The sequence below is a fragment of the Staurois parvus genome, unplaced genomic scaffold, assembly GCF_062004578.1.
Source record: "Staurois parvus isolate SC_StPar_1 unplaced genomic scaffold, SC_StPar_1.0 ptg000512l, whole genome shotgun sequence".
Classification (NCBI taxonomy): domain Eukaryota; kingdom Metazoa; phylum Chordata; class Amphibia; order Anura; family Ranidae; genus Staurois; species Staurois parvus.
Window position 1 is genome coordinate 967082 of NW_028318308.1, and position 10419 is coordinate 977500.

A 10419-nucleotide genomic window follows, 5' to 3' on the forward strand; every position below is an offset into this window, starting at 1 on the left:
TGGCCTCTGTCTCCATTGACCCCTGTCTACACTTGTCCTTGAATTTATTGCCCCATGACTATGTTGGCTCCTGACCATATTGGCCCCTGACTGTACTGGCCCCTGTCTACACTGGTCCTTGAATATATTGGCCCCTGTCTATATTGGCCCCCATGTGTGTACATATACACCCGGATGTATCCAGAACCCCCCCCCCATGTGATTCTCCCGGTGAATCCTCTATAAATACACCCTTCACAGTTTTTCACCATTGGAGGGAAACGATGAGGAGGAGGAGGAGGAGTTCCAGTTTCTGGGGAGAAGGACGGGTCCAGGAGGGGGGAGAGGAAACTCAGGAGCCCTCAGGAGACATTTAGGGCCCTTTTACAGCCTTGCGGTGCTGTAATGTGCGCTCCATTAAGGCGGTCTATTGAAATGAAGGGGCTGCCAATGCAGTAAAAGGGACTGAAAAGTGGGCGTACCACAAAATTTTGTCTAGTTATAGGGATAAGGACAGGTGGAGGAGTTCTGTAGTACACTCTTAGGTCACAATACTGCTGCACCATAGATACAACGCAGTGAGTATTTTCTGCTTTAAATCATTGAGAGACATTCGACCTGCAGAGGGAACAGCCTGCTAACATTCGTTGTTTGCTCGATTTGCACAGAACGAACGTCCGCACACATTTGTATCCATACAGTGAGGTCCATACACTGCACATCTCTTAGAGTGGATGTTTAGGCACTGTAACTCCACCCTTGTACATGGTGCAGTCCACTCCCCTCCCCCATCACTCTGCATACAATGAAGCACAAGTCACACGTTAAATACGGTCACATGACCCCCTGTGTAATGTGGGGGGGGGGGGGGGGCGACAACGAGGCAGAATTCACATGAGTGGTGACATCACCCACCATTATACACTGCTCTAGGTGTTATCGGAGGGGGGGAGAGTCTCCACTCACCAGCCTCACATCATACATAGAGGAGGCGGGGCTTTGCATCGGCAGTCACTGGAATGCATAGATACTCATGCAAAAGACTTAATTGTATGCAGAGCTATGGGGGCAGTGGGGGTGGGGGGGCGGCAGCATATAAGAGGATGGAATCATAGCAACCAATACCACTGTGCTGCTAACAGCATCCTAACAACCAAGGACACTATGTGGCTGACAGCATCCTAGCAACCAAGGACACTATGTGGCTGACAGCATCCTAGCAACCAAGGACACTATGTGGCTGACAGCCTCCTAACAACCAAGGACACTAAGTGTCTTTGGTAGCCAGAATGCTGTCAGCCACATAGTGTCCTTGGTTGCTAGGATGCTGTCAGCCACATAGTGTCCTTGGTTGCTAGGATGCTGTCAGCCACATAGTGTCCTTGGTTGCTAGGATGCTGTCAGCCACATAGTGTCCTTGGTTGTTGGGATGCTGTCAGCCACATAGTGTCCTTGGTTGTTGGGATGCTGTCAGCCACATAGTGTCCTTGGTTGTTGGGATGCTGTCAGCCACATAGTGTCCTTGGTTGTTAGGATGCTGTCAGCCACATAGTGTCTTTGGTATCCAGAATGCTGACAGCCACAATGTGGCTGACAGCATCTTAACAACCAAGGAGACTGTGACTGACAGCATCCTAACAACCAAGGACACTATGTGGCTGTAAGCATCTTAGTAACCAAGGGCACTATGTGGCTGACAGCATCCCAACAACCAGTGACAAGGGGTTAGCCCAAGGACCACATGAAAAATAGCGTGACTTGTAACAAATCTTTGTTCACTCCAAAAACAAGTCAATGAATTTGTCCCAGAACTGTCGAAAATTGCCCCACAGCAGGGGGTGGTGCTGGTCCATATTGGACACTAAGTCCTCAGCACATGTTTAGCTCCTATGACCAGCATCATTGGCTGCTATGGTTCTGGTGGCCACCTGTGTCCCAGCGACTAATAATGCCATTCGTCTGACTGCATCCTAGCAACCAAGGATGCCGTGCTGCCGACAGCATCCTAGCAACCAACAGTGCAGTGCTGCTGCCAGCATCCTAGCAACCAACCACGCCATTCTGCTGACAGCATCCTAGCAACCAGCAGTGCAGTGCTGCTGCCAGCATCCTAGCAACCAACCACGCCATGTTGCCGACAGCATACTAGCAACCAACACTGCAGTGCTGCAGCCAGCATCCTAGCAACCAACCACACCGTGCTGCAGCCAGCATCCTAGCAACCAACCACGCCATGCTGCCGACAGCATATTAGCAACCAACACTGCAGTTCTGCAGCCAGCATCCTAGCAACCAACCACGCCGTGCTGCAGCCAGCATCCTAGCAACCAACTACACCATGCTGCTGACAGCATCCTAGCAACCAATGGCACCATGCTGCCGATAGCATCCTAGCAACTGACAGTGCCGTGTGGGGGCAACTGTAGCAATATATTGGTGAATTGTCACAAACAGTAACTTCTGGAATGTGTCACGTGTCATCCATAAAACAGTTACGCGGTTTATACGAGTTTAGTGCCACTCTTCCTACTACAACAATCCCAGAAATCTGTCACAGAGGCAATACTGAATTGTGCGTTAACCAATCACTGGCTGCGCAGGATCTGGAAGTATTTTCCGGCTGCACATATTACAGTCTAATGTGACCAATCAGCAAACCTTCAGATCAAAAATCCTTCCTACGTATTGGAGCTCCGAGTCTGTGATGGACATCTTCTCCCCGGCTGCGCCTCCTCCTTCCCCCCCTTAGAAATTCCATTCTGCCCAACAACAGCTGCAAAAACCCAACTGCCTGTTACTGATTGGCTGGCCTCCTGCTGTAAGGTCCGCCTTCTGCCTTGTATATGGATGACTTTTGAGTGTCAAAGACCAAAGCTGGGTGTAGAGAAGTAGAATTTCCAATGAAGATTCCTACAAAAATGTGTAGATTTTTGTTCTCAGTACATTCAACAACTTGATTGAAAATTTTCCTTTGCTTTTAACATTTGATTTTGGAATGAATGTAACTTCCCGAACAAATTTTTAAAAAAAATCACGATCACTTTTGGAAAAAAATTGTCTAAGAAAAGTTTTCCATCGTGCTCCTTCCAATTCTTTTGTCACTATGGTCGAAAATAACCGCCAATTTCATCCCACTGAAGGTAAGAAATGCGAAGGACCGTTCTTCAACAAACACTTTCATCCAAGAATCTCGCTAGTCCATACCCAGCCTAGGTCGCGGTAAATCAAGGATCGCTGCGAAGAGCGGCCGGGAACCATTCCTTAGGATAAAGGAGAAAACATCCAAACACGGGAGGTAATAGGTGGGGTGGTAATAGTTGGGGACAGTGTGGAGATGTGGAATGTTATTTCGAACTGCATGAAAGCACAGGATTGTTTTTGGAGATTTCTGAGCAATATGGAAAAATAATGACAGAAATATGAGACAATTTCTTGGGGATATACCAAGTGATATCGGGGAATTAGGGGGAGCGGAGTGATACTGGATGATATAAATATAGAATATTGGGGTGACATTGGATGACATTGAAGATATGGGATAGTGGGGTGATAAAGGATCATTATGGCAGATAAGGGATAGACAGTTGATACCAGATGATGTTGGGAGATTATGGATAGAGGGCTAATATCTGGGGTGATGCTAGATGATATGGGAGACATGATGGGATAATGGGTGACACCAAATAATGTTGGGATATATGGGACAATAGGGTGACACCAGGAGATGTTGGGATATATGGGGCAATAGGATGACACCAGGTGATGTTGGGATATATGGGACAATAGAGTGACACCAGGTGATGTTGGGATATATGGGACAATAGAGTGACACCAGGAGATGTTGGGATATATGGGACAATAGAGTGACACCAGGAGATGTTGGATTATATTCAAAAATAGGGTTATATGGGACAATAGGGTGACACTGGGTCATACTGGGTTATATGGGACAATAGGGTGACATCCAGTAATATTGGGGTTTTTTGGACAATAGGCTGGCACCAGGTGATGTTGGTATATACGGGACAATAGAGTGACTCTGGGGAATATTGGTTTATATGGGACAATAGGGTGACACCAGGTGATGTTGGGCTATATGGGACAAAAGGGTGACACCAGGTGATGTTGGGCTATATGGGACAAAAGGGTGACACCAGGTGATGTTGGGCTATATGTGACAATAGAATGACACTGGATGATATTGGGTTATAATGGACAATAGGATGACACCAGGAGATGTGGGATATATGGGACAATAGGGTGACACCAGGTGATGTTGGGATATATGGGACAATAGGGTGACACCAGGTGATGTTGGGATATATAGGACAATAGGATGACACCAGGTGATGTTGGGATATATGGGACAATAGGGTGACACCAGGTGATGTTGGGATATATGGGACAATAGGGTGATACCAGGTGATGTTGGGATATATGGGACAATAGGGTGACACCAGGTGATGTTGGGATATATGGGACAATAGGATGACGCCAGGTGATGTTAGAATATATGGGACAATAGGATGACACCAGGTGATGTTGGGATATATGGGGCAATAGGGTGACACCAGGTGATGTTAGGATATATGGGACAATAGGGTGACACCAGGTGATGTTGGGTTATATGTGACAATAGGATGACACCAGGTGATGTTGGGATATATGGGACAATAGGGTGACACCAGGTGATGTTAGGATATATGGGACAATAGGGTGACACCAGGTGATGTTGGGATATATGGGACAATAGGGTGACACCAGGTGATGTTGGGTTATATGTGACAATAGGGTGACACCAGGTGATGTTGGGTTATATGTGACAATAGGGTGACACCAGGTTATGTAACATAATAGGATGACACCTGGTTATATAATACAATAGGCTGACACCAGATAACATATCACTGGGTGTCGAAGCTGCAGCAGGCGGGCCGGGATTGTCGGGTTTGGTGACTCATCTGGCTGGTACTCGATATTGAACTTGTGACGGTGCTCCTGGACGAGATTTGGGTGGGTGAGGACAGCCTGGTCGGGTGTGGTGCCTCTCGTCTTACATAAAACTGATTGTTATAAACCATCTGAGGAATCTGAGTTCTGATTCATCGTCTGCAGAGCGAGAGAAGCCACTGGTGGGAGGGGTGATGGAAAAACATAAACCGCAGAGACAAGAACGAGGAGGAAAAACAAGAGAACAACAAAGAACAATGGAGGCCTGCAGACCGGCCACTGGGAGCATGGAGACCTTATCATAACCAAGACTACTTCATCCATCCTAATGTGATATTTCATTTATGGGTGGAGGCCAGATCCCTACATCACAGGCTGCTTTCTTATCTCCAGTTCTGGCTCATGAATACACGGATCAAAGACAGACTGCAATGTATACCTATGGGTGGCCGCATGTAGGTGGACGTCTATGTAGGCCCACATTGGGATCTATTCAGATTCATTGGACTGAATGCTATAAGTTTACATCCATGTCCACTTTACTGACCTGACTGAATGCAGGCCAATATAGACAGACGCATGTCTACCTATCTCCGGCCACCCATAAGGATTACATGGGTCCACTTTACTGACCTGACTGGGTGCAGGCCAATATAGACAGACGCATGTCTACCTACCTCCGGCCACCCATAAGGATTACATGGGTCCACTTTACTGACCTGACTGGGTGCAGGCCAACATGGACAGACGCATGTCTACTTCCAGCCACCCATAAGGATTACATGGGTCCACTTTACTGATCTGACTGGATGCAGGACACTATAGACAGATGCATGTCTACTTACATCCAGCCACCCATAAGGATTACATGGGTCCACTTTACTGACCTGACTGGATGCAGGCACTATAGACAGATGCATTTCTACTTACATCTGGCCACCCATGAGGATTACACGGGTCCACTTTACTGACCTGACTGGGTGCAAGCCACTATAGACAGATGCATGTCTACTTCCAGCCACCCATAAGGATTACACGGGTCCACTTTACTGACCTGACCGGATGCAGTCCACTATTCACAGACGCATGTCTACTTACATCCGGCCACCCATAAGGATTACATGGGTCCACTTTACTGACCAGCCACCCATAAGGATTACATGGGTCCAATTTTAACTCCACCAGGGGTTCAGTCTAGGTTCTCCTGCTGGGAACTGATCTTCGGGTTAATAAATTAAGGGGTTCATGTGAAAGGTTCTCTAGGAAGGGGGCTGATCTTGGGTGTAAACCTTTGCCCAAGAGTCTCACTCCTCCTGTTGCATTCTCCATAATGCTAACTTAACTAAATCCAACAGAGGCAGAGGCCCTTTAATAGGTGCAGCAGAGGGACAAATCTCACCATTGGAGCACCAGATGGGCATTAGAAGTTGGGAAGTGAATCAGCTGACCTGCCTTCACCCAGAATAGAAATTTAAATTATGGGTGGATTGGCCCTTCTGGAGACATGTAGTTGGGCCAAACTAAATAAAAAGAGGCAGTTGAAGGCCAGGTGGTCAGGAGGACAGAGAAGAGCCTTCTCATGCATCGCTGATCACCTTGGCTAACATGTAGAAGCTCAGGCACCTATGAAGAACTCATGGTTGGACATTGTGTGCCATGGTGGTGGTGACATCTCAGGAAGTGCTAGTAATGGCAGTGATGGTGCAGCTGGAAGGGGCAGGAAAAGAAGACATGAGGCCTGGCAGACAGAGATATGATGTTACTATGGGGATATGTGACTTCCTGACAACCTAAGGCCTGGTGACTCCAGGGAAAGAGGACCTGCCAGTGCAGGAACCGAGATTGTGATTCTCTGTATGAAGGCCTCAACAAACCACCACTCAATGCATTACTAGACATAAACAGAGGCCTATTACTAGACATAAACAGAGGCCTATTACTAGACATAAACAGAGGCCTATTACTAGACATAAACAGAGGCCTATTACTAGACATAAACAGAGGCCTATTACTAGACATAAACAGAGGCCTATTACTAGACATAAACAGAGGCCTATTACTAGACATAAACAGAGGCCTATTACTAGACATAAACAGAGGCCTATTACTAGACATCAACCATTACTAGGTCCATAATGAGATACAATGTATAGCAAAGTCATCAAACGGAGGCACAGGACTGAGACACAAGGAACTCCGACACAATGACTGCAGACAGCGCCAGAACGAGAAGGGCCAGAACGAGAAGGGCCAGCGCCAGAACGAGAAGGGCCAGAACGAGAAGGGCCAGCGCCAGAACGAGAAGGGCCAGAACAAGAAGGGCCAGTTCCAGATCGAGAAGGGCCAGCGCCAGAACGAGAAGGGCCAGAACGAGAAGGGCCAGAGCCAGAACGAGAAGGGCCAGCGCCAGAACGAGAAGGGCCAGTTCCAGATCGAGAAGGGCCAGCGCCAGAACGAGAAGGGCCAGAACGAGAAGGGCCAGTTCCAGATCGAGAAGGGCCAGCGCCAGAACGAGAAGGGCCAGAACGAGAAGGGCCAGAGCCAGAACGAGAAGGGCCAGCGCCAGAACGAGAAGGGCCAGCGCCAGAACGAGAAGGGCCAGTGCCAGAACGAGAAGGGCCAGCGCCAGAACGAGAAGGGCCAGCGCGCTGAGATATAGAAACAAAGAGAAGATGAAAATCAGACCATAACCTGACTGCAGAGAGATGGAGAAGTGAGAGGAGAGAATGGAAAGTATGGAGGGGGGGAGGAACATGGAGAAGGGTCTGAGATCCAGAAACAAGACACAAATCAGACCATAACCTGACTGCAGAGAGATGGAGAAGTGAGAGCAGAGAATGGAAAGTATGGGGGGGGGGGGAGGAACATGGAGAAGGGAACAAGACACAAATCAGACCATAACCTGGCTGGGGAGAGGTGGAGAAGTGAGAGCAGAGAATGGAAAGTATGGAGGAGGGGAGGAACATGGAGAAGGGTCTGAGATCCAGAAACAAGACACAAATCAGACGATAACCTGACTGCAGAGAGATGGAGAAGTGAGAGCAGAGAATGGAAAGTATGGGGGGGGGGGAACATGGAGAAGGGAACAAGACACAAATCAGACCATAACCTGGCTGGGGAGAGGTGGAGAAGTGAGAGGAGAGGAGAGAGCGGAAAGAGAGAGGAAGGTATGAGGGGTGAGGAACATGGAGACGGGAAACAAAGGGGTGGAAGAAGTGTGGTAAGCGATGGCCGATATGTAAAAGTAAGAAGAGCAGATGAGATGACGGGATAGAAATATGTGTCTCCGGGTAGAAGGAGGGGGGAACAAGAAAAGGGGCTCATCTGAAGGAGAGTGGTCTAGATAGTAGGAGAGGGGTATAGTTTGGGATTTGTGGAAGGAGAAGGGTCTGGATTGTAGGTAAGGGGTACAATGGGGCAATAGGGGTGCAGTGGCAAGAGTGCAATCTGAAAAGTAGAAAAAGAGTACAGTTGGAGTAAAATAAAACAATTGGGGTTCAGAGGAAGGAGAAGGGCCAGGATAGTAGGAGAGGGGTACAATGAAACAAGTGGGGTTTAGTGGGAGAGGGGTCAAGGTAGTAGGAGAAGGATACAATGGAACAAATGGGGTTTGGGGGGGGGGAATGAGAGGGATCAGGGTAGTAGGAGAGGGATACAATGGAACAAATGGGGTTCGGGGGGGGGGGAGGAGAGGTGTCAGGATAGTAGGAGAGGGGTACAATGGAACAAATGGGGTTTGGGGGGGAAGGAGAGGGGTCAGGGTAGTAGGAGAGGGATACAATGGAACAAATGGGTTTCGGGGGGGGGAAGAAGAGGGATCAGGATTGTAGAAGAGGGGTACAATGGAACAGCTGGGGTTCAGGGGGAAGCAGAGGGGAACAATGGAACAAGTGAGGTTCAGTGAAAGAGAGGGGTCAGGATAATAGGAGAGAGGTACAATGAAACAATAGGAGTTTAGGGGAATAAGAGAAGTCATGATAGTATGAAAAAGGTACAATGGAACAACAGGGGTTCAGGGGAAGGAGAGGGGTACCATGAAAAAAGTGGGGTTCAGTGAGAGGGGTCAGGATAGCAGAAGAGGTGCAATTAAACAATAGTGGTTCAGGGAAGGAGAGAAGTCAGGAAAGTAGGAAAGAGGTACAATGGAACAATAGGGGTTTGGGGGAAGAAGAGGGGTACAATGGAACAATTGGGGTTCAGGAGGAGATGAGTCTGGATAGTAGGAGAGGGGTACAATGGAACGATTGGGGTTCAGTAGGAGAGGGGTCCGAATAGTAGGAGGAGGTGTACAATGGAATGACTGGGGTTCAGTAGGAGAGGGGTACAATGGAATGATTGGGGTTCAATAGAAGGAGAGGGGTCTGGATAGTAGGAGAGGGGTACAATGGAACGATTGGGGCTCAGTAGGAGAGGGGTACAATGGAACAATTGGGGTTCAGTAGGAGAGGGGTCAGGATAGTAGGAGAGGGGTACAATGGAACGATTGGGGTTCAGTAGGAGAGGGGTTCGGATAGTAGAGGGGTACAATGGAACAATTGGGGTTCAGTGGGAGAGGGGTCCAGATAGTAGGAGAGGGGTACAACAGAAGGAAAGGAGTCCTCATAGTAGAAGAGGGTACAACAGAACAATTGGGGTTCAGTAGGAGAGGAGTCTGGATAGGAGAGGGGTACAATGGAACGACTGGGGTTCAGTAGGAGAGGGTCCAAATAGTAGGAGGGGTACAATGGAATGATTGGGGTTCAGAAGGAGAAGGGTCAAAATAGGAGAGGGGTACAGCAGAACGATTGGGGTTCAGTAGGAGAGGGGTCCGGATAGTAGAAGGGTATAATGGAACACTTGGGGTTCAGTAGAAGAGTGGTCCGGATAGTAGAAGAGGGGTACAATGGAACAATTGGGGTACAGTAGGAGAGGGGTCCGGATAGTAGGAGAGGGGTACAATGGAACAATTGGGGTTCAGTAGGAGAGGGGTACAATAGACCAATAGGGGTTCAGTAGAAGGAGAGGGGTCTGGATAGTAGGAGAGGGGTACAATGGAATGATTGGGGTTCAGTAGGAGAGGGGTCCGGATAGTAGGAGAGGGGTATAATGGAACGATTGGGGTTCAGTAGAAGGAGAGAGGTCCGGATAGCAGGAGAGGAGTACAATGGAACGATTGGGGTTCAGTAGGAGAGGGGTACAATGGAATGATTGGGGTTCAGTAGGAGAGGGGTACAACAGAACAATTGGGTTCAGCAGGAGAGGGGTCTGAATAGTAGGAGAGGGGTACAATGTAACAATTGGGGTTCAGTAGGAGAGGGGTCCGGATACTAGGAGAGGGGTACAATGGAATGATTGGGGTTCAGTAGGAGAGGGGTACAACAGAACAATTGGGTTCAGCAGGAGAGGGGTCTGAATAGTAGGAGAGGGGTACAATGGAACGATTGGGGTTCAGTAGGAGAGGGGTCCGGATACTAGGAGAGGGGTATAATGGAACGATTGGGGTTCAGTAGA

General features: G+C 48.5%; 1 protein-coding gene across 1 annotated transcript in view; it reads right to left on the reverse strand.

Moving 5' to 3' along the window:
- LOC149451882 (phospholipid scramblase 1-like) overlaps positions 1-10419 on the reverse strand; it is a 53640-nt gene that overhangs the window by 42152 nt on the left and 1069 nt on the right. The window lies entirely within an intron of this gene.